General features: G+C 46.8%; 1 pseudogene; it reads left to right on the plus strand.

The window, feature by feature from the left end:
• The first annotated feature begins 96 nt into the window (after positions 1 to 96).
• On the plus strand, positions 97 to 17,875 carry LOC120846163 (annotated as a pseudogene).
• Positions 17,876 to 23,082: the final 5,207 nt, after the last annotated feature.

Consider the following 23,082-nt stretch of genomic DNA (forward strand, 5'->3'; position numbering starts at 1 on the left):
AAGCAATGCCGCAACTAATGCATGCCTGAAAGTTTAGTGGCATTTCTACGCATTAATGTTTAAGAACCAGAATGGAGATTTTTTTCAGCCAAAACAATGAAACTATTTGCAATCTGGCAGATGCTAATCAAATTAAGCATGTTTTGTTTTCTATTTAACAATTGACAGCACCCAGATCCTCAGCCAAAAAAGTTGACATGCATTTGTAGGCCTGCCTTAACCATCCGAAGAAAGTGAAGTGTTTGGCACATTTTTAGAGGTGCAGCTAAAGACACACTCCCCAGTGGAGGGGTTGCTGTGTGGTACATGCACTAAACATTTTTAAAATGTTAGACAAAATGTTTTAATCACAAATGTTTCTACCCTGATACGCCTTCTTTTTATTTGCATTTGCACAGCAGTTCTGGCAGCCGACAGAGACTTTCTGTCACTGAAATTTATATTTTGTGGCATTTGCGTGTCGTTTGAAGTTTTTTCACTCTCTATTCTTGCTACTTCCATTCTCTTATGCTGTGATAATAACATGGTCTTTTAGGTTGTCACCGGTGCCAGAAGGACACAACAGAAGACACTGCTCCCCTTTATTATTTGGAATTTGAGGAGGGAGCTGAAGTTGGTGAAGTCGGGTTGGAGCCAGCCTGATGGACTCTGAACTCGCTGGTTGCCGAGCCATCAGTCCCAGCAAGTCCGCCAGCCATGAGTGCAACTTTGATGCCGGTGACTGTTGAGACTGCATTTACCAGGACATCAGCTAGAACCACAATCACGATGTCAGCTGTGAACCCCCAAAAAGGGTGAATTTGGGGAGCTTTTAAATGACAAATCAATGAAGGGAATTTGGCATACCCCACCAAAGGTACGAGGATTGATGACATGCAACCCAAATTTGGGCTACAAGGCACCGCGCCTTCCTTGATCACATCGTGGTACACTGGCTGGGATTTGAACTCGGAGAACGGTCGTTTGTAGGCTCGCACTTCGCCTCAGATTCATTGAGATGGCTACCCCTGACTGGGATACAAGCATGCAATGAATTCTCATGCCTAAAAAGACTTCATGTTCCAAATCCTCAGGTGATGGCATCACAGGGTGACGCTTCTGGAGGCCCAGCAGTCGTGACTCCACCTGCGCTTCCAAAGGGGCAGGACGAGCCTGGCGCAGTGGTGGTAAGACGCGGACTATATGTTCTGCTAATGTTGCGGGGGAAGTAACTGGAAGTTTGATTGAACAGAAAGGAGGATCGATATACTAATGGTGTATTTATTATAGCGATGCAGTGAAATATGAATGACATAGCGAAGTTTATTATTACAGACAAAAATATTATGATGCATAGATGCATCAGTTCCCAGCAGTTTTCCTGTCCTTTTTTTTGTTCCAAGAACAAAGCTACATTACGCGGAGCACACCCACATTACACGGAGCACATCCACACAACATGGAGCACACCCACAATGAGCTTATTAAGTTATCGCTGTGCTCATATTGGGAGTGAGGAACTAAATGTGAAGCAGTTTGTTCCATCTGTGGAAAACCGGGAGAACTTAATTCAAAGGGGTCATCTCAGACCCTTGAGAAGGTCCTGGTGAAAGAGCTTGCGTGCATGGGTCAAGCAAACGAGCTGTAGAGTGAATAAAAAATAAAACGAGTTTATTGGCAAAAGCAGTGCGAAGCAAAAAAAAAAATCATATAAACAAATATCACATTTTGCAAGTGGCCAACTTGTATGCCTCGCTTTACACAACAAGCAATATGCCTATTTTATCACACGGTTATTAGATTCTAACCAATGCTGAAAATATTTTTTATAGCTCGTTCTTCCTCGACTAGCAATGTCAGGTGTCTAATTTATGGAAAGGACAAGGATTGCCATAATGTCCGAGCATGGCGATCGCAGAAAAATATGGATGGGTTCAGGGCAGCCCTTTATCTGTGATGAATAGCCCCCCCCCCCCCCCCCCCCCCCCGAAAAAAAAAATAGAAGAAACGGTGTGGCGTGCTTTGGTGGTGGGCCGCAAGCAGCGTGCCATCAAAACCTGTGGCGTGCTTAGTTGTGCCACGGGAGCCGAGCTCCCGAGTGACCTCCAGGGGGTGCAGCATGTACCAAAAGCCATGCGCTTTGTTGTTTATATTTCAGTATATCGTGAGAGTACCGTGGTGTCTCAGTACTCAAGTGGGAGTCGGGTGCTATGAGGAGACAGCCCTCCAAATGTTGAAAAAGGCAATGTCTTGTGCTGTATCTGATGATGTGGTTGTGTGCATCTGTTCGAAAGGACAAGATAGTACGACAGTTTTAGGGATCTCAGAAAGCATCCACAGGCTGTGGTGCCTTGTCAGGGATTTGAATTCGCCAATGAGGCCTCTGTAGGCTGGCACTTTGCCTCGGAGCCACCGAGGTAGCTAGAAAGCATCAAATGAATTGCCAAGCCAAAATAGACCTCCTGTTGCATATTCTCGGGTGATTGCCTCGCAGGATGAAGTTTCTCAAGCTGGTGGGACACGACCAGCAACTCCTCCACCCGTGGTCCCCAGGGCACAAGCTGCACCTGATGCAGTGATGGTGAGATACAGACCATATTTTCTGTTAATGGTCCAGTGCAAGTACAGTAGAATTTTTATAATAACGAATTTCGCAGGATCACAGAAAAAAAATTATAATCTAAAATTTGTAAAAACCAAGTACGAACCATTTACCATATTTGCTGGACTATTAAGCCGCACCCCCTTTTTTCAGACATTTTCACAAAAACGTTTGTATATAAACCACACCGTTCTATAAAAACACACATTTTTTGGCGACGTCAGCAGCCTTCGACGTGCTGCCACAGCGTCGTTACAGCGGCTCTGCGGGTTTCGCTTAAGTGTGTTGACAGGGAACACTGCAAACTGTTTGTTTCATAGCCAAAAAGACTACAAAGCCCTTATCTGCAGAAAGTGGAACACTTCATCTGGAATAAATATTTTGATCAAAAATGTGGTTAATGTATGTCAACTACAGAGAGTAATCCTTTTTTACCTGTGGCTATGTAACTATTTGGGTAAGGTAATGTTCCTCAGATAGGTACCATGTTGCATACTTCCTTAAATTTTATCAGACCGCATCTGCTTCTCATGACAGCAATACTTTTTTTTTTTCAAAGATTGACATTGGCCAAAATATTTTGCTGAACAAGAAAAAGTGGGAAGATTTGAACGGACAGATGGTTGACAGCCTCTTCACCAAGGAGGCTGCCATATCGATCCGGGGGACGGATGTCCTGAAGGGGAAAAGCCCTACGGTGAAAATATCAAACAAAGCAAAGCCTCAAAGGCAAACAGAGGCCTTCCCCTGCCTGACACCAGAAAAGGTTAATGTGTTGCTCGGTAAGTAACATTTGTTTTTATGATTTATCAGTGCTCTAAAGGCCCTGTCACACTAAGGCAACACGACGGCAATAGCAACACAACACGCTGTCCAGCAGTCGGGTAACTTTTTGCTCGCTCCTCACGATGTCCAACAAGCCTATCACATCGCGGCAACAGCAGCACAACAAGGACGACAACTAAAATGTTGCCTCGGTATGACAGCTTTCGGCAACAAAAACAGCGGCAACTTGTGTTGGACGTGTGTTGCCCTGATCACTGGCTGACTGAAGTTCGGGCCGGCAACACAACAACACAGATAGCTTCAATGGCAGAGCTAGTTCCCTCTCAATAATGTCTTATTCAAATAAAGGCTTGGAAAACATTATTCAACAAAAATTAAGGCTGGAGTGCAGCTAAAATAATTTGAGAAATCTTTTTACTGCATAATTATGGAAAGCGATTGTCGGAATGGTCACAGCTACGGTCGTGAATATTCAGACTGGTGTTGAAATTAGAACTGCCGAGAGTCCATCTTACATTACTGTTAGTGAAATAAAATGGCATGCCTACTCACCCGCTGATAAAGTATAATAAAATAATCTAGGAAATCAGATATAAAAAATTAAAGCATTAAAACGGCCGCTCTGATCATGATTGTTGATGCTTAAAACCCGGAAACAGCCGCTACCAGACACCTGATTTGTTTCGAAAATACCCAGGACGTTTTAGGGAATGAAGCGGTCACATAGGATGCTGTAGGCAAATAGACAGCGTTGCAAAATATTTATTCGACCGATTGTTATGAAGACCGATCGTGACGGTGTTGCAGTTTTTAAGCACTCAGTTCAGCCGAAAACCACGCGATAAAAGACGCTTTGAAGCACGGCCGGTGCTAACTCAATTTTAGAGTAGAAATAGGAACTGCATGAAAGAACGAGCCGGACAGAAATCCCGATCATATAGACCCCTTTCAAAATATCTGGCAACGGTGAAAATTCGGTAAACGATCGACCGACACCATCTTGCAGGGTTGTTCCGGACGCCCGGACGTGCGTGCGGCTGTAGCCTGTAGGTGCTGCTCTCTCCAACGACACTTTCTTATTTACCTCGCTCCTGGCTACAAGCGGGGTTTTCCCCATCACCGGTTGGATAACCGACATCTCCCAACTTCCAGCTGTGAACGAAGTGGAACGTTTGTACGAGAGTCGATCGGTGCGTTCCTTCGAGAGAAGTTTACTTGTGGAAGGGTTTGTCATCTCGTCGTCCGTGAAGGCAAACTACGCGAGAAAAAGGTAAGAGCACCTTTGATATTGCAAAATTCGACAGGCTTTGATTCGCATAGGTGTCACTCGCTGAGAAAAGCAACCGATCGCCGAACAGATATTGCTGAGGTTCTCGCCGATCGTTGGTTGTGCGTATTTTGTGCCACGAAAAAATATTTTTACGGGGGCAGGCACGCCGAACACATACGTTCACTTTCTTTGTTGCTGCCTCAAATAAGTACATTGCGCTACGCTAGTCGTACTGACTAACAGTGTACTACTACTAGCAATTGCAAAATGTAATTGCTCTTTCGTGCTGCTTCGCGCTCTTTAACTCCATTTTCCACGCTGCGATTCTTCTCCAAAATAACATGATCCCTGTCGCTTTTTGACTCAAATCGCAGTCATTTTCACGCCGCGATGCGAGCATTCGCGACAGCAACTTGCGAACATCACCGGCGTCAAAATGCTATACATTATTACTATGTTTTTTTAAAGAGACAGCATGATGACTTCTTTGACACAGTTTATTTTTCAAAATTTTTCTGAAAATAAGTGCATGTTTTCTCCTCTTTTTTTGTGCACTTCATACATGTCATTTTTTGCATGAAAAGGGTCATGACATTCCTATTGTTCAGTGCAGGAACATGCTTCGTAAAGGCATCCTGCTTTCGGAGCAAGAAAAAGAACTCCCATTGCATCAATCACCCACGGAGTGTGGGAAGTATCAGTCAGTGATAGTGTGTAGTCTCCTCCCTAGCTGAAACAAGGGAATCGGACTACGAATGCTGCAAACTGCACTTAGGAACAGGGGATGCAAGGCACAATACTCAGTGCTGGCTTTTACTTTTGTTGGCCGCGCGATCGTGTCTAAGCCCGTCAAAACATAACGTGAACATCGATAAGTACGTACCCTTGTTCCGGACGAGTCCAAATACCCACTCTGTTTACAGAGGGGCACACAGCAGTAGGTAGGCATCACACACGTGGTCGAAAATGCACGCGCCGCACGCCAGTCACGCGATGTCAACTGGTATCGGCGCTGCCGCTGCCAACCTTGCAAGATGGCGGCTGACGCTGATTTCTGCTGCGTTCAACAGATGGCGCTGTTTTTTGTACTTTCCTTGTCACTTTCCTCGGTTAGGGCTATGTGCTTTGTCAGCGAATGAAGAACATTTTGATAACATAAAGGATGGAAAATACTCCCCGTGTCGTTTTCTAATCACAGTCACTGGTTGATGTCGTCCCGTGGTAATTTCCGGCCTTTCAAACGCGCTAGCACTTTGTAGAGTCATATTTCCAGCGACTCCGCGCCACCCACGAACGAAGTTAAACCGTCAAAATGGCGTAGTGTTCCCCGTGTTGTCCTTGCCGTCACCGCGGTGTGACAGGGTGGTCGGACAACAAATCAGGCAACACGTTTGCCGGGTGGCAGCAACATGCTGCCGGACTGTTGTTGCCACGATGTGACAGGGTCGCCGGCAACACAATTTCCTCGTGTTGCTGGATAGAATTTTCCAACTGTTGTCTCAGTGTGGCAGGGCCTTTAAGATTCATTTTGCCAGCAACCCTCTGCTATCAACAGCAGAAAAATATCGAAGCAAAGTTTTGGGGACAGGGAAAAGGCCAGTCCAGTGGTGCTTTGGGTGTTCGATTCAGGTTACACTGTGTGAGGTCTGTCTGTTTGTCAGGTAAAGTGATGTTGGTTCATGCAGCAGTTGAGTAGTTTAGACATTGGAAGCGACTACTAGCTTGGTATCTTTGATATGCAACATGCGGTAGTGGAAGCGTTATGTTCGTGCTCCGGAGTACGAGAGTTTGGCGCTCCGTTCACTAAACTGTTATGAGCGCTGCCAAAGACTGACGCTGGAGTACACTATCCTTGCACTTACCCCTTAAATGTGCACTAAAGATTGTGTGTTCTTCATAATAAAGTTGAGGCTTGGGCGAGTTGGTACATACTTCGAAATTAAAAAAAACAGCGCGAAAAGACGAGGACCATGGCCAAAGAAGTGACACGGACGTAGCGCTGGCGTAGCGTAGCGACGTAGCGCTACGTCCGTGTCACTTCTTGGTCTGGTCCTCGTCTTTTCGCGCTGTTTTTTATTCCGAAGTTCTTCATGATAGCGTATTTTACAGACTGCAAGGATATCCTAGAAGTCCAAAAATTATGCTCCATGCGACGTCCACTTCCATACTAAAAATGTGATAGAAGTTTGTGCCATGCTCATTTCTGAGTGGCGCAGGTGCCAATGCCCATTTCTGAGAATTCAGCACAGCTGCCTGCAGCGTGATGACGGGCGCGTGTCCGCCAATTGCAAGGTGCCTCTTTCAGAAAGACTGTTTGTGATTAACTGACACGCCCATTCTCATGTCACCGGCACCTTCGCTGAGTTCTGTGCGCCAGTTCCTCTCCAAAAGGGGTGTGGCATGAACTTCGATCACGATTTTGGTAAAACAGATAGACGTCACACGAGCATACTTTTTGGATTCCTAGAATGCTTAGAGCCTGTAGAATGAGTGCACAAAGGACAGACAATGTCAGAAATGCTATTAGTGTACCTTTAAAGGGGCCCTGCAATCATATTTAAGGGTCTAACTTTTTTGCGGTTTTTCTGTCTCTTGGGGTTCGGGCAAGCCAGCAGGCACAGGGAGAGAAACTAAATATCAGGGAGTCATATTTTAACCGGACGACGCGGAAACCTCCTCCACCTATGGGGACGACCCGCGGTGCCGAAAGCGCGCGATATGCGAGGTCTTTGGTCCTGGCCTTACTACCGGTCAGAGCAGCTAAAAGCTTTCTTTGAGTCGAAATACAAAATATAGGTGGCACGAACCGTTTCAATTTTGTATGAAAGTGGTTTTTGTTCAGTATTTTACATCAAGAAAAGAAACAAACGCAGTTTATCAAGTACGGAAACAAGAATGACCAGTCGACATACCCGCCACCAAGCGGTGGAAAATGCGGAGCATACTAGAAAGGGGTAGTGGGACCAGGCACCGACGAGCGGCCAGCATAGAAAAGACCCGGATGTATGCGGCGGCGGTGCGGTCGTATACAGACTTGAGGGTCGGACCGGTTCCGAGCGTTCCGAAGGCCCGCAACGCGTTTGTTTGGCTTGCGGTTTGGCCGTTTGGCAGTATGGCAACGCGAAGTGGCTCCCATTCTGAACTGTGCTGAACTGATCTTTACCCATACCTGCCAACCTGTGGACTTTCATATTCGTAAAAGTCCCGCTGCCGCTGCAGGGGGGGGGGGGGGGGTTGGGTTACGCGAAGCGATGAGCAGCTTAATGTCAGTCTGGACAGCGTGCGAAACGCTTACATCACACATTGATTGATTGATTGATTGATTGGGTTTTAGTGGCGCAAAAGCATCTAAGGCTATAATGCGCCAAGTACATAAACTATTGCTGGGAGAGGGTTAAGGAGAAGAAAGAGCTTTAGTAGCAGATGATAGGATAAAACAATGGACATGACCTATGTATAAGTGTAAGAGGAATGGACATGAGTTCAAAACAGTAAAATCACAGTCGGTGTAGAAAGCCGATTGCTTTGAGAAAGTTAAAAACACAAGAGTGTGGTATGAGGGGTTCATCGCCAAGTAAAATCATCAGATGTAGGGGAGTATGCTCTTTGTAAAGCTGTGAAAAGTGGTTACGGCGTTCTAGGCCATACGCATTGCATTCAATTAAAATATGAAGTATAGTCAGAGGACAATGGCAATGTTCGCACTGTGGGGCATCTTCACCCCGCAAAAGATGCCCATGTGTGAGCCGTGTATGGCCAATCCTTAGACGGCAGAGTACCACCTCGTAGAATCGTTCACGGTGCCGAGCACTCTCCCATTCCTTCAAGAGTTGTTTCACCATATGCAACTTATTGTTTATCTCAGTATCCCACTCATGTTGCCATCTCTGTAGTATGCAATGTCTAACCACCTTGTGATAATCCTTGTGGGGAATTTCTTTAAGGTGCACAATTTGTGTGGCCGCAGAGTGCGCAGCTTGATCTGCCTCCTCATTACCCGGGATGCCAACATGACTTGGCACCCAGCAGAACACAATATCACATTTGTTTTTGATCGCACAGATTATTTTACTCTGCAGGTGTGAAACCAACGGGTTTGTGGGGATATTCAGGGAAACAAGGGCTTTCAATGAGCTTAAAGAGTCTGAGTATACTACGGAGCGACGTAGCCTCTTCTCAACGATATGTTCAACAGCAAGAAGTAGACCATGCAACTCTGCCGTTAAAATTGTGGCAAAGGGGTTCAGTCTTTTTACCTTGGAAACAGATGGTCCAATCATTGCACAGCCTACAAACGATTCAGTTTTAGTACCATCTGTATAAAAGCTTGTGTAGTGCTGATAGTGGCTCTGTAGTTCGAAGAACTCTTGCCTCAGCACTTCGTCCGGAGTGTCTTTCTTGCTGTGTTTTGTCAGTGTAAAGTCACAATGGACGAGAGAGTAATCCCAAGGAGCTACAGTGTTTCTGTGCTGTGTCACGCAGGGTTGGGGCTCCAGACCAAAGAGCTCTGCTGCCGTAGTATTTCTCAAGGCAAAAGGAGGAACAAAACTTGGCTTATTTTGGAAAGTCCTTTGAAACCTAATTTTTACAACAGAATCATGAGCAGGATGGAGGGGAACAGACCTTACTTGGAGTGAATACATAAATCCTAGAGCAAAGCGTCTTTTCTCAAGAGAGACCTCATTGGCCTCCGCATAAAGGCTGGGAACCGGGGAGGTGCGGAATGCTCCGATAGACAGCCGTAGCCCCTGATTATGAATAGGGTCTAACATCTTCAATACTGATGCTTTAGCTGAGCCATACACAAAGCTGCCATAATCTAGACGGGAGAGAACCACTGAATGATAAATGCGTAAAAGGCACAATCTATCAGAACCCCAAGGTTGATGAGACAATACTTTTAGGATATTAAGTGATTTTGTGCATTTCAACTTCAACTGCTTAATGTGAGAAACAAAAGATAATTTTGAATCAAACAGAAGACCTAAAAACTTATGTTCACTCTTCACAGCTATAGGCAGTCCATAAATGGTTAATGAAGGATCTTGAAAAATTCCTCGCCGGCGAGAAAAGCATACACACACAGTTTTTTCTGTGGAAAACCTCAAACCGTTGGTATCAGCCCAGTTCGTCAATTTCTTGATTGCCAGTTGAACTCTCCTTTCACATATGGAGCGGTTACATGATGATACTGAAACTTGGATGTCATCAACATAAATAGAGTATTGAACTGAAGGAGGTATTACTCGGGCAATGGAGTTTATTTTTATAATGAAAAGAGTGACACTAAGTACACCACCCTGGGGAACACCATTTTCCTGTACAAAATCCCGAGAGAAAGTTGTTCCAAGTTTCACACGAAATGAGCGGCACTCTAAATAGCTCTTAATGATGCCGAACATGCTCCCGCAAATACCGATGTTGATGAGGTCTTGCAGGATTCCAAATCGCCAGGCAGTATTATAAGCCTTCTCCAGATCAAAGAACACAGAAAGGCAGTGCTGTTTGTTCACAAATGCCTCTCTCACGGCTGTCTCGAAGCGAACCAGGTGGTCCACTGTGGATCGTGCCGACCGAAAGCCGCATTGATACCCGTCTAGAATTTTGTGAGTTTCAAGATAATGCATAAGCCTTCTGTTAATTATTCGTTCCAGAGTTTTTGATAAACAGCTAGTCAATGCAATAGGCCTATAACTAGAAGCACTAGAAGGATCCTTTCCTGGTTTAAGCAAGGGTACTACAAAGGCCACCTTCCAAGAAGTTGGAAAGTGGCCTTCAGACCAAATTCTGTTGAAAAGATATAAAATGAGGTGAACAGTTGAAGGATGAAGATGTTGAAGCATAATGTAATGAATTCCATCTGGGCCAGGTGCAGTATGCTTAGGGGAATGAAGAACCATTTCAAGTTCATGCAACGTAAGTGGAGCATTATATGGGTCTTGATAGCCACTCGAACTATTTACTGACCTTTTTTCTACCTGTACTTTGTGTCGAAGGAAAGTAGGCGTGTAGTTCCTTGAGCTGGAAACGAACTCGAAGTGTTCACCAAGAATGTCTGCCTGTTCTTCGAGGCTTTCAGGGCATATTCCATTTTTTTGTCAAAAGAGGAATGGAAAAAGCATGGTAGGAGCCATTTATTTTGTGGACTCGATCCCATACCTCCTTTCGTGTCGCCTGACTATTTATAGATGACGAATACTTCATCCAACAATGTCTTTTAGACAGCCTGCGAACAAATCGCGCAGAAGCCTTCGTTTTCTTGAAAGTAACAAGGTTACTCGGTGTAGGGTACCGTCTAAAAATGCCCCATGCTTTGTTTTGTTTCTTTTTAGCCTTTTGGCAATCTTCATTCCACCATGGCTTCGGTCGTTTGGGAAGGTGAGTGGATGTCATGGGTATTGCGATCATAGCAGCTTCCAATATGTGCTTTGTAATATGGTCTACTGCCTCTTCAATAGAAAGTTGATGGAGAGATGTAATAGCTAAAACAGAGGATTGTTTGAAAAGTGTCCAATTGGCTTTGTCAATCTTCCACCTAGGTGTCCGAGTTGGAAGCGTAATAGGGTGATTGTGAAAGTCTAAAATAATGGGAAAATGATCACTGCCATATGGATTAGGAATGACTTTCCATGTTAGAAAAGGAAATAATGTGGGATGCACAATTGAAAGATCAATTGATGTGAATGTACGTGTTCCTGATGAAAAATGTGTAGATTCTTTCGAGTTGAGCAAACATAATCCTGATGACAGTAAAAAACGTTCAATAAGTGCTCCTCGTGTATCTTTTCGTCCACTTCCCCAGAGAGGATTATGAGCATTAAAATCACCCACAAGCACAAAAGGAGAAGGAAGCTGATCACAAAGTAATTTAAGTTCCTCATACTTAAGCTGGTAGTTTGGAGGTATATATACTGAACAAATAGTAATCAATCGGTTAGTCAGTATACGGGTAGCAACGGCCTCTAGTTCAGTGTTTAAGGGTACTTCCAAACATGGTACAGAGCGTTGCAAAACGACAGCAGAACCTCCGGATGGATGGCTTGAATGCTGCCGATCTTTCCGAAACACTTGGAAATGCCTGCCCAGTTGAAAATTCCCATTAAGTTCCAATTGGAATTTTCTTATTGGTACCAATTGGTGACTTATTGGTACCAATTGGGTTTTTGGACAACCAATTGGTCACTGCCAATGGGAACTAACGGGAACCAATGGGAACCATTGGGAACCCATTCAGGTTGCAACTGGAAAAATAATTCCAATTGGTGAGACCCATTGGCCAGTGTGGTTCAAGCTGGAACCCACTAAAACCAATTGGTTCCAGTTAAAACCAGTTGGAATTCCAATTGGATTTAATGGGAATTTTCAGGTGGGTGAGGACATTTGTGTGACTCTCTTTTAGGTGAGTCTCTTGCAAACAGAGGGCAACGGGACTGTGTTCCTCTAGTATATCAGTAATATCATCATAATTTGCAAGACCTCGACAGTTCCATTGTAGAACAAGTGGAGGCATTATTATGTAAAAGAGATGCAAGTATAAAAATACAATCAACTACTCTGGTCTTGGGATGACGTTCCCAGAGGAAACTACTTTGGAGGTATTACTGGTTTTTTCGTTTTTTTCTTTGTTTTAGAAATCTCCCATTCCATATCGTCCTGATCGGACGAAAGAGCGGAAGGTTCGGTGGCCTCGTCCCTCGCCTCCACCTCTTGAGACGAGGCTTGTTGTGTAGGTTTGGGCAAAGTCGAGGTACAGGGCCGGACTCCCCGGCCACGACCGCCCTCACTCAAAGGGGCAGCAGTGGAGGTGCTGGGCTGAACGTCGCCCAACTCCATCCGTCCCCGCCCCTCAGCTGTTGAAGGAGCGGCGTGATGCCGCTCCTTGGACGAGGCCCTCTCCCGTGAGTTGGGGCAAGACTCTCGCTCCTTCTCCCTGGGGGGACACCTTGGAGTGGAGACAGCTAGGGGGGCTCCCTGCCTGTCCCGTGGTCGAGAGGCAGCTGGTGCGCTTCCTCCAGAAACCAGGGGAAGCTGCTGCCGCTGCTGGGGGGTTGGGGACTGAAGAGCCACTGCCAGGACCTCAGGAGAGACCTGAGTGGCCTTCGATTCTGTTCGCGGTGCTGGTCCCCTTTGCACCGCCTGCGCAAACGTTCCTTTTGCGAAAAAGGAATACTGTTGTTTTGCCTCTTGGTAGGTAATATTCTTTTGTGCTTTAAGGGTTAGGATTTCTTTTTCCCGCTTCCATTGTGGGCATGTTCTAGCATAAGCAGCATGGTTGCCTTGGCAGTTAACACAGTTGAGAGTATTCTCACAAATGTCAGCAACATGGTCGTTGCTGCCACACTTTGCACAAGTTTCACGGCCCCAACAGTTTCGCGAGCCATGCCCGAAGCGCTGACACCGGAAACACCTTTGTGGGTTGGGGATAAAAGGCCGGACTTTGCAGTGTAGGTAACCAGCTTTAACGGTCGTAGGAAGCGTATGCAGTTCAAAAGTCAGGATCAAATGCTTGGTTGGCTGCTCCTGCCCGTCTTTACGGATGGTGATCCGCTTGACGGCCACCACTGCCTGTTTCTGGAGTCCAGCCAGAATTTCATCCTCAGTGCAATCTATCAGATCAGGCTCAGAAATAACACCTCGAACACTATGCAGTGTCCGATGTGGGCTTACCTTTATCTGGTGTTCGCCTAGACATGTCTGTTTTAGAAGCGTCCTGCTTTGAACTTCTGTTTCAACCTCGACAAGAAGGTTACCAGAAAGCTTTTTCGCCTTGAAAGCTTATCCAATAATGGCATCAAGACATTTTGAAACTAGAAAAGGCGAGAGCTTAGCCAGTGGCTTTTCTTCATCTAGGGCTTGAATGACAAAAAATCTTGGAAACTTTGGCGGTTCGGATGCTTTTTCGAAAGTAAGTACGGAGCAACCCCTTTTAGGGGCACGCGCCGTGTTCGGTTTGGAGGAGGGGGAAGCCATAAGAGGCGGAGAGTCTTCAGAACCTGTGGTGTGCCGCCCACCACGAAGCCCAACACGGGAATAGGTAACGCACCATAACAAACAGGGCTTTGCTGGAGACGTTACGCTACTAGCACTGCCCAGGTACTATACCCAAGTGTGGTTCTGGACAAGGAGTCTGTCGCCACCCAAGGTTAGCCCTTGCCGCCAAAGGAGTTGAAAAAAGAAAGAAGAGAAATGAGAAGAGTGAAAAGAAGGAGAAGACAAGGGTGAAAGAGAGGAGGGGATAGTAGAAGTGGCGACTAGGCTGAATCATCCTGGCCGGGCCTTACCAGGACTCCCGTCTATGAGAAGCGGGGGCCGAAGCGGTGTATTGCCTCGCCCGGGGGGCCCCGAAGGGTCCAAACCTACCCCGGGCTCGGCTCAACCACCAGGATGCCCTTTTCCTCAGACACGAGAAAGCCACGCACAGCCATACGTGGGCGGGCGAACCCGCATGGCTCGGGGTCCGTGGAGACGCCACTCTCCAAACACCTGCTTTCACAGGTGCCCCCTGCGGGGTTACATCACACGTGCACGTGCTACAAAATCCAAACTTCTCTCGCTTTTTGGAAATTTTGACGTGTAGGACTTCTGGAACACCTGAAAGTACCTCTTTTTGAGGCTTGGAGTTCGGCATTGCGCCGCAAAGCCACAGTGACCAGGAGAATGCTACAGTTACACGTGCAACAAACACAGACGCCGTACTTCTCGCCTCGAAACTGGCCGAAACAACCTGGCTCAACAACGTCTGAACACGCCGAACCAACGTGCACCCGTGCACCCCCGAACACACTAACAAAAGCTTTGAGCTTTGGATTGGTTTTGGATCCATGGCCACCGGATAGACGGAGAGTAAAAACCACGACGCTGCTGTGGACGGTACCTATCGTCCTCTTGTGGCGGTGCAAGATACCGCCAACAACGGAGTTACACAAACAACAACAAAAAACAAAAATTAAAAAGGTATATTTTTCGTAAGATTTGAAGCAAGATTCGTAAAATCATAAAATTAGCCCCAATTCATACATTTTACGAAAACTTCGGAAGAATTGGCAGGTATGCTTTACGCCATGTTTGCTGTCGTTTGTGGCCGATAGAGTGTCATGCCGAATTAGTGTTTAATCACGCAGCAAATGCAATGCGAGCCGCCCTGGCTGCCCGGTTCATAGAGCCTATCCAGAACATGCTTTAGTGGCGCCGTCGACATGGAGTGCGGCAGCTGTGAGCGCTCGCTGAGCTCATTACCCCTCCTCTAGTTCAGTGTCTTGTCTGAAACCGAATATCAGCAGACCTTGCTCTAGCGAAAGATTCAAAGATGCACTTCGTATTATTACCGACTGATTTGCTTTACCCTCTCCGATCACATGCTTTTATAGGCTGCATTTATTAACTCTTTTTTCGAAGAATTAGTACCTTTGCAGCTCGTGCCCATGCTAATGCTCGTATTGTAACTCTACATCCGGAAGTGGCTGTGCAGCTTTTCGATAGTTACGACCCTTCTTGTTCTTGTGTGCTGTTTAGTCATTGGTCTTGGAGTATGAATCTGAGGATTGCAGCAGGATTAAAGGAGCATGGACTTAAAGGGATGCTGAACCGAACTTTGTATTTTTACCAAATAAGGTAGGACGCAACAAACTTCTCAATATCACTTTTACATCGATATCTCGCACGGAGGGTTGTATTTTTGGAAAAAAACAACCGCGTCTCCACGTGGTGAATGATGTTGATTGGGGCGAAGCTCTGGTGGTGCTTATCTGCGTAGACGCTGAGCCGCAGCACGCCGAGCCTTTCGTTCCTTTTCATCCATGTCACGCTGCAGTCAAATGCTCAAATGCGTATATAACCACGTTCCATACCACACATTTTCTTTCCGACATAGATGAAAACGAATGAAAGGCTCGGCATGCTGCGGCTCATTGTCTACACAGACAAGCACCACCAGAGCTTCGCCTCAATCAACATCAATCACCACGTGGAGATGCGTTTTTTTCCCTACACGAGCACAGGAGCACGTGCTCACGTGCTCGTGAGCTCACAAGCAGGAGCACGTGCACCCGACGGCGGACGGACATACGGACATGGCTAGCCCCTAAGGAGCTTCGCCCCTATACTCCGTTTCCCCTGATGTTGTACCGCAGGGAAGGCTAGAAGCGCGAGCTCATAGCGTTGGGAGCTGCTTTGAACGCACGAGAGCCTGTGCCACCTAGATGTGCCAAGGACGTGCCCTAGAGCAAGGAGCTCGCGCTTGTAGCCTTCTCTGCGGTAAAACATAAGGTGAAACAGAGTATAATAAGGGATGCAATTGCACGAGACTAGAATTCTTATTTCCTCCTCTTTGCTTCATACCCTCGAGGAGGGTAGCCGAAGCTAGGAACAAAGGCATGAGGGCACTTCATCTCATTCTTAACTGCTCCACCAGAATAGCTACGTCAGATTCTTTGCTCAGTAGCACCCTTTTCAAAAATATGACTGCCCATTGGGGGATATCGCTGTATGAGCGATGTTCTGGGGTGTGTAAAGCCACATTAAATGCTTATTTTAGTTCACCATCCCCTCAACATAACGGGATATCAGTGCACCTCGGTACGATAGAAAAAAATCCAACTTGGGAAGATTTGTGAATTATGCAGCACAAACTCTCTCTCCCCCCCCCCCCCCCCCCCATGCTCCGAGCTGCAACACACTGGAACAGTCATGTTAACTGTCATAGTAGTAAAAACAGCGACAACAGCAATGCTTGTGGGTATTTTCTGTTGGTACGAGTTTCTGTTGAAACATGCTGGTTTACGCAAAAAGTGCATCAATGAACTTGCATTCTCCTTCACTTTCAACTGCCCATTTCTCCTCATAACTGCATAAAATAAGGATTATTCATTTTTTGACAGCGGCCAATCTTCTTGCTTAGGGTCCGTAAGCCTCGGACGTAGGAACGCAGTAAAAGGTTCTGAATGGTACATAAATAGGGCTCCGTGTTTTCGGATAAATCCGAAAAACACCCGCCGGTAAAATTATTCTCAATTCGGAGTTATCCGATAAACTCCGAATTGTGATGTGCCCATGCCACCCCCCCCCCCCCCCCCCCCGCAAAAAAAAAAGAAAAAAAAAGTATTTTTTTTTTTTAAATTTGAGCAGCGCGGGATTAATGGTCCTGGGAAGATGACACCATAATTATCTTTAAAGCCTCGGACCGTTGTCAAAAGGGGGTCTTGCGGCTTGTCTCGTCAAGGTTGGTTCACGGAAACATGTCATCGTACCATGTGTGTCACGACAAAACCCACTCTTTTGGTTTCCAGTTGGGCCATGGAGTTTGGGATTTAGAGAAAGGAGAGGGTATGTTTCTGGGGGTAACAGTGAAAGCTACGGACCATAGAGATTGTATAAAATAGGGAAGAGGGGCAGTTGAAACTTCTCTATTACATCCTTAACCACTCCACCTCGCGTGGCCGCGGGATAGATTGATGGGATGACTACGAGCTTCCTTTGGGCTACCTCGGGCAGTTTATTGATTTTAAGCTATCGATGTTTATCGAAGCCACACTTGTGTGCGACTTTTGTCGTGGGACAAATTAGTAATGCCAATGACACACACGCCAAATTCAACTGAAAAAATCTCAATTGACACAAGCGCGTTTTATTTTTTATCTGGCATACGTTTGCATCCGGTTATTATTAATTATTTTTTAATAGGAAGCACTCCGAAATTAATATTTGAATTTCGGAGAATCGGGGATTTACGAAAAATAAACTCCGATAAACACCGAATTTTCGCTAAAAGATAAACTCCGAAAAACACCCCCCGAATTTCGCGAAATATAAACTCCGAAAACACGAAGTCCTATACATAAACTACCGCATCTTATAGCCGCATGTAACTTTTGATATTGTTGGAGTTGTTTTGGAGATAGCCAGTGATCTTGTAAATACTTTTCACCAAGATAAAGTCAAAACAAGATACAAAAGTATGAACAGAAGCAGAGATTTTTAATTACATGACATCGCGAGAGAAGTCCTCTCTCTCTCCTTTGGAAACATTGTGCAAATAAGTACTTCTGCTGCTGTTCACACTTTTATATCTTGCTTAGTATTAGCAAGTAAAAAGTTTGACCTTTCACACTCAATGCAATTTTTCTTTAGACTTCTTCATTGGACGTCTTGTCGAACATCAAATACTAATGGATCAAGCAGTGCAACGTGCTAAGGCGATTAGAAGATATCTTAGTGAAAAATGCACAGATTCGAGAAGGTAAAAGAGCAGGTAAGGGAACAGCAAGGCTTGCATTGTCTTCATTTTGGTGTGGGCCCGTCTGTAGATTTAAGGAATTATAGCTTGTTGTGCTCTGGCTCTTCATTTGTGCGTAAGGAAGGACAAAGTCATCATGAATGGCATCTGTAGAGAAGCCATTGTTTGCTTGTGTAGTCGCTAGAAACATGATAAAGGTTTTGGAAAGGTATGGCAGTGCGTGCCTCCAGCGCTATTCAAGAATACAATTAACTATCGATGTCGGTTTGAGGAACCTCACAGTCTGCGAGCCATAGCTGGCAGGGTGCCGTCACGTGGCATGGTCACCGCTGTGAATGGCAGGCACCCATTCTCACAGATGCCTCAATGTGGGATGGCACACTGTGGTGGCATGATCAATAATGCAATCATGTTATGCATGACAAGCTGCGTAAGCCTCAAGGAGCCAATTGCTACAAGGCAGCAAACCCCGAATTCTAGTAGTTTATAAGAAAACCATTATCCTTTCCGTACTGTGTGTGCTACAGGCTGTGGTCTGAGAAATATCAGTCACATTAAATTAAGCTAACACCGTTAAAGTTTTTAATGCAACAACAATAATTAGAGATGCCGCTGTATCATTTTACACAATAGTATGAATCTCCATTCAACACTTTTTGGTGCACCTGTCATCTCCTCATTGGAAGCAATATTTCCGAAAAGAAGCGCTGCCAAAGCTACAGCAATTGAACATCTCATGGATTGTAGTCACGCATCACAGCTTTGCCCTTGCTGACTTGCATTTTAGTACTTCCGCCGAAGCACGCTATTTTCTCTGACTTGCTGCTCTCCCCCTCTGCTTCTTGCCTGTTTTTCTACTTTATGTGCACGAGTGCTCCCGCTGCTTTCTGACAGAGTTTGCTTTCCCATGTGCAGCTGTTCGCTGTATGGCAGGGGTGGCCAAGCTGGCGCTTGTTAGGCGCTTATGCAGGGTGTCGAACGACCGGGAAAACCGGGAATCGTCGGGGAAATTTTATTTACTGGGAAAAATGGGGGAATTATCAGGGGTATAGTCAAAAAGTGAGCCCAGTCAGAAAAAATGAGCCGGAAACGCCATTGAGCACCCTGAGCAAGGACTTAAAGGCTTGGGGACAAAAAAATAGGCAATAAATTCTGCTTAGAGCAGAGCGCGGGCTCTGCTCATCCGATGTAGAGTGTGCTACCTGACGCAAAGGGAACAGCCGACAAATTCAGTCCAAGCTTTGGATTAGATTGGATGGAGGGCGCGATACAAGGCTATATTTAGTTAGAGCTACTACTGGGTGATTCAAGGAGCAGCCAGGCTTTTTAAATCGACCGCAAAATTCGGTTTCTTACCCTATCGTGCTATGACTTTGTGCAGCGTTGCCCACAGATGGTGCATTTTTTTTTGTAAAATTTGCAAATAGCGAATTTACCCGAGGAAAAAGTAAAGAAAGAAAAAGGCTTCGCTCCTATGGAAACGCACCGAAGCCACCGGTCTTCAAACAATACGCGTATTGTTTGAAGACCGATGGCTTCGGTTCCATACTAAAAAAAAAATATTTTCAAAGTCAGAGAATTCGAAAATATTAATTTGCTAGACACCCTGCATATGGCTCTTTATGGGCCCGAGGGTGGCTCTCGTGACCTGAGGACTCTTAAATTAAAATAGTTAGGAGGTATCAAATGACTTGGTTCAAAGTTGTGGCTCTAGTCATTCCTAAGCATTAAAAAAACAAAAAAAACAGAGAAGGTCGCCGATAAGGCGGAAACATAATTTAGATATATTACAGTTGCTCATTTCCTTGCAACCTCCCTTCGGCTGAGACGGCAACATTCTTGTCCGAAAAATATTAGAGAAATTGGTAACTGATTTTTCACTTACTACCAGAGGTAGGCATTTTAGGTCGCCCTCACTCACCCTCACCCTCACAGCCACACTCACCTAAGCCCCTCACTCACCCTCAACCTCACAGCTACACTCACCTTCAGCCCCTCACTCACCCTCACCCTCACAGTCACACTCACCTTCAGCCCTTTACTCACCCTCACTGAACCTCACGGTCCTCACGCACTCACCGCCCTCACGGCCGTCACGGCCCTCACGCCCCTCACCGCGCTCACGGCCCTCATGCCCCTCACTCACTCATGGCCCTCACGACACTCACCACCCTCACGCCACTCACCGCCATCACGGCCCTCACGGCCCTCACGCACTCATAGCCCTCACGCCATTCACCGCCCTCACGGCCCTCACGCCACTCACCGCCCTCACGCCACTCACCGCCCTCACGGCCCTCACCGCCCTCACGTCCCTCACCGCCCTCACGGCCCTCACGCCACTCACCGCCCTCAAGCCCCTCACCGCCCATGCGGCCCTCACACCCCTTACGCCCCTCACGCACTCATGGCCCTCACGCCACTCAGGCCAGCTTCGGACGGGGCAATTTCGCCCAGATACTTTACGTCGCAACACCAGCAACACGGGCCACCCGCGATCACACGCAGCAACCAATTGCTGCAATTTGCCATCGTCATCATAAAATTTTATTTTTCTTGCACTATTTAGACAGAATTACGCGTTATAAACGTGTTTTTATGCATTTAAACCTCGTTAAGAATACTAATGCACCTTTCTGAAACCAGTTTATTTCCAAAAAAACGATCGATTTCAAACCAGAACCAAGTCATTCGGTGTCATCATCACCGGCACGAGGTATCACGTGAAAATTTTGCGTCCCTGATTGGATGCAGCCGCTTCAAACGTATTCGAATTGCTCCGAGTTGCTTGCTTATTTCGAGCCGGACCCGATCTCAGCAATTCGTGTCGATCTAGGGAAAGCTAGAGAACAACCCGCCATTAACACCAAAATTGCTGAGAAAGATGCTCGATCTGAAGGGGGCCTCACGCACTCACCGCCCTCACACCACTCACGCACTCATGGCCCTCACGCCACTCACCGCCCTCACGCCCCTCACGCACTCATGACCCTCACCGCCCTCACGGCCCTCACAGCCCTCACGGCCCTCACGGCCCTCACAGCCCTCACGGCCCTCACAGCCCTCACTCACCCTCACACTCATGAATTTTCCTGGTTCAGAAACTCACTCACCCTCACCTCACCTGTGAAGATGAGGGTGAGTGAGGGCCCTCATGAGTGAGGTTTGCCGAGGTATGCTTACTACTGTCTTCGCGCACGCATGTCATTGAAAACCTTTCAAAATATACATGTCTCATTTACTTTCTTCTCATGATGAAAGCATTTCGTTGAAAAATTTAACAGAAATGCTAGTCAGTATGGAACCAAATCAATGTGAAAAAACTCAGAACAAAAGATGATACAGAAAGCATTGTGGATAGGTGACCATTCCCGTAATATCACCCTCCTGCCATGCAACTCCCTAAAAATTAGGAATTTCCCTGCAGCTCAAGGACAGTGTCGTCTGGCAACCCCTCCTGTATGTTTTAAATGGCAGTCATATAGGCATGAAGGTTCAAAACCAAGAGCTCCCACACTTTCTTTGGTGCTTCTTGTACCGTTGCTTATTTGTATTTGTTTTGTGAACATGCATTTTCCTTCTAACTTCTTATTAACTGTTTCTTTTTTTAGAGCGCAGCTCTTAGGGGCCCGTTTCCGGCTTGAGCGGCGTCGCCGTCGGCGTAACCGCGCGGTGCATCATGGGAAATGTCCCATAATGCACCGCGCGAGCCCCCCACCAAGGTCACGTGACCTCGTGGGGGGTCACGTGACCCCCCGAAGTCACGTGACTCCCCTGAGGTCACGTGGCCCCCTCCTCGAGGTCACGTGACCCCCGCCGATGTCGCGTGACCCCCCGATGACGTCATCGTCACTGATGACGTCACCGGCATCCACATCGTCATCGTCATCATCACTGATGACGTCACCGGCATCCACATCGTCATCATCACTGATGACGTCACCGGCATCCACATCGTCATCGTCATCACTGATGACGTCACCGGCATCCGCATCGTCATCATCACTGATGACGTCACCGGCATCCACATCGTCATCATCACTGATGACGTCACCGGCATCCACATCGTCATCGTCACTGATGACGTCACCGGCATCCGCATCGTCATCATCACTGATGACGTCACCGGCATCCACATCGTCATCGTCATCATCACTGATGACGTCACCGGCATCCACATCGTCATCGTCATCATCACTGATGACGTCACCGGCATCCACATCGTCATCATCACTGATGACGTCACCGACATCCGCATTGTCATCCTCATCATCACTGATGACGTCATCAGTGACGTCACTGATGTCGTCACCGGCATCCACATCGTCATCATCACTGATGACGTCATCAGCGACGTCACTGATGACGTCACCGACATTCGCATCGTCATCGTCACTGGTGAAGTCATCAGTGACGTCACTAATGACGTCATCGGTACCCGCATCGTCATCGTCACTGATGACGTCATCAGTGACGTCAGTGATGACATCATCGGCATTGGGGGTCACGTGACCCCCAAGGTAACGTGACCCCCCCCTGGTTAGTTTAACCCCCCCCCCCCAGTGCCCTTCCCTCCTCCTCCTCAAGAGCTGCGCTCTAATTCGGCGTTACAGGGAGTTGTAAGCGGCTTTCATTTTTTTAGTTGTCCATCCCTTGTGTAATGCCCTTTAGGGCCCTCAAGGTACAATAAATAAATTAATTCTTCTGTGGTGGACTTTTGTTGTTTAGGTCTTCATTACAGCATATGCTTTGAGCTAGCCCTATAACCTATTTTGTGATGCAATTTTTTTGGAGGGGCATAGAGAATACTGTAATGTGAGTAGACCTCTTTCACAGTCAACATGCCGCACACATATAGTATGAGGCCATGCGGTGCTGCGGCCGTGTTGGCTTTGGCTGGTACTGTACAATGCTCACTAAAGTAACACAGAATGTGCAAACTTATGGCGAATTCGCGTGGTTCTTTCTGCGCGCTCTCGAGCGCTCTTTCCAGAGCGCGCGAAATCGGGTGGTTGAACGAGAGTGCTGTGGCCTGATCGGGTGGTTCATTCCGAGGGCGCCTCTCCCTCTCAGAGCGCTCTCTGGCACTCCGTCTGTAGCCGTCGGAGTGCGGAGCGGCGCAGGCGTCACGTGGTAGCTTGACGGTGATCACGTGGTTTTGTTGACGATGGCCCAGTCCCAAGCAACCACTGGACATCCATCGGACATCCGATG

The sequence above is a fragment of the Ixodes scapularis genome, unplaced genomic scaffold (genome assembly GCF_016920785.2).
Source record: "Ixodes scapularis isolate PalLabHiFi unplaced genomic scaffold, ASM1692078v2 PGA_scaffold4__175_contigs__length_147842914, whole genome shotgun sequence".
Taxonomy (NCBI): domain Eukaryota; kingdom Metazoa; phylum Arthropoda; class Arachnida; order Ixodida; family Ixodidae; genus Ixodes; species Ixodes scapularis.